At 33.7% G+C, this 2,602-nt stretch overlaps 1 pseudogene; it reads left to right on the forward strand.

Moving 5' to 3' along the window:
* The first annotated feature begins 959 nt into the window (after positions 1-959).
* On the forward strand, positions 960-2,127 carry LOC138190733 (uncharacterized; annotated as a pseudogene).
* Positions 2,128-2,602: the final 475 nt, after the last annotated feature.

Consider the following 2,602-nt stretch of genomic DNA (forward strand, 5'->3'; position numbering starts at 1 on the left):
TGAAAGTTGAGTTCTGATCGATAATTTCCAAATGAAAAGTGAAACATATCAAACACTCACGCCTGTTTGCTTCACCAAAACTCTGAAGCAAGTTTCCCGTATTTTCTTCCACGTCTCTGAAAGCTGAGGTCTGATCGAATAATTTTCCGATAAAAAGTACATCCTTTCATACACATATCGAACACTGACGCCAATTTCCGTCTCCAAAATTCTAGAGCAAGTTTACAGTGAATTTTTTTCACTTCTCAGAGAGCTGAGGTCTGATCCATGAATTTTACAATAAGAAGTATATATTATCATAGATATATCGTACGCTGGCCCGATTTTCGGTGCCTAAACACGGCATCAAGTTTCGGTTTTTTTCTCACTTTTCCTAAAGCTGTGGGCTAATCAAATATTTTTCAGGTGAAATATATATTGAAACGTTTCGAGTTTGTTCGCGGGCTGAACTGCTCCAGAATTCCACACGTAATATGTGAGATAACCTGGAGATTTCGCGCAAGCTCGAATGTTATATGTAAACAAATATGACGAGGCCTATATTCACCTCATCATATTTCTTCCTCACTCCCAAATTTGAAATTTCACCGCACAACAATAAGCGCCTTTGGCAGTTTCACGGTCAATAGTACATACGTGTAAATATGAGCGAATAGAGACAATAGAATGCCGAGGGCATTATGACAGATTAGTACATAAGCTATTATCAGCGAAATCGCACGTGGAAACGTCAGAACGAGAGGAAAATAAGCTGTAAATGTCGTTTCTCCATTTACAGGTAATATTATTTTTATTAAACATAGAATATAAGTACGTAATGTAAAGAAAAGTAATGTAATGTAATAGTATACGAAACAATAAACTCCATTTACAGAGAAACTCATCGCAGCTTCGACAAAGTTAAAAAAGGAACATTATAAAACGACATTTTTGCTTAAAAAAAAAAAAAAAAATACAGAATGGAAAAACTGAAATTTGAATTTACGGTCAAGTCTTCGACGGAAGATCCGAAAACAAACATAATCGCCATAACCTCAATAACCACACCCGACGATCGCTGTTTTATACTCCCGGACCAGCTTCAACCGATGAGACATCATGCGAAACTTACAACTACGGCGGGTTATCAGAAAATAAAAGCTACACTACAAAAAAGAGGACAAGCGAGAAAAGTATGGATTAGTTTGACCGGAGATATACTACAACAGTATAAGGATGAAGATGGGAACATAATATGCAACGACTACTTACTTGAAGAAATGTCAACAGCGCAAGACACTACACCCACAGCAAACATCACAGAAGAGGCATTATCAAGAATTTTGGAAAAATTTACCGAAAAGCAAACTGAAGATAAGCCCCAAGATTATGGAATCCGTAACTTAAGAAAGGTATCTGAAAAATTTGTAATAGAGAAATTGACAGGCAGAAATTCAAATGTGCCCCAGTGGATGGATATTTTTGAAAATGAATGTTCTCGATTAGGTGTAGAAAGAGATATTGAAAAAATCGAGATCTTTAGACTTTTTCTAGAAGATTCATGCATCGACTGGTATGGGTCAATGCTGATAAAATATACATTAGATTCAGAGTGGAGAACATGGAAACAAAATTTCTGTGAAACTTACGCCAATAAAAGGTGGACTGGGATTAGATATGCAATATCTTACAAATACATAAAGGGTTCGCTATTAGAATATGCTTTAAAGAAAGAAAGACTTCTATTAGAAACAAACAAGTCAATAGATACGCCTACCTTAATTGATCTTATTGCTGTAGGGTGACCAAATTTTGTATCCGATAGAATAGATAGAGAAAAGTTAAATCAGACTGAAGATATATTTAAGGAGATCAGAGGACTAGAGCACCTGGTGAATAAAAAAAATTCAGAAAAAAAGAGTACTACAACTACTACTTATATTGAAAACAAAAGTAAAGCGAAAAATAGTGACCATAAACCATGTTCGATTTGCGAGAAAAAAAAATAAGAGCAATCGCTACCACCCAGAATCTTTATGCTGGTTCAGGAACAAAGCCGACGATCAACAAAACAAAGAATACATAAGACATGTAAATAATTCTGGGTTAGAAATAGAATTAAATACCAAAGATCCAAAAAACTTATAGTGCCACCATTAATCAAAATCAAAGTATTGCTAAATAATGCGTTACAAATCCAAGGAATTTACGATTCCGGCTCGAACGTTTCTTTAATTAATTCAAAGCTGTTACATTTAAAACAAAAGAAATTTCATAACTCACATAACGCACATTTAAAAACGATTAATGGTGTAAGAAAAGCAAACGGCATGATAACTCTAAAAGCTAAAATTTTTGATATAGAAAAAGAAATTGATGTTTTCATGATAGATAACGAACATTTTGAACACGATTTTTTAATCGGACTAGACTGTATAAAAAATTTCCAATTAAGACAAAACGAAAATTTAGAAATTACACAAAAAATCCAGGCCATTCCTGAAAATAGACTTAAAAACAAACCTAACATACAAAATACAAATAAAGAATATATTGAAAACAAAACAAAAAATTACCAATTGAATTTCAATGAACATATAAATACGTCAGAATTTAACATAGT

Source organism: Neodiprion pinetum, chromosome 3 (genome assembly GCF_021155775.2).
Source record: "Neodiprion pinetum isolate iyNeoPine1 chromosome 3, iyNeoPine1.2, whole genome shotgun sequence".
Lineage (NCBI taxonomy): Eukaryota > Metazoa > Arthropoda > Insecta > Hymenoptera > Diprionidae > Neodiprion > Neodiprion pinetum.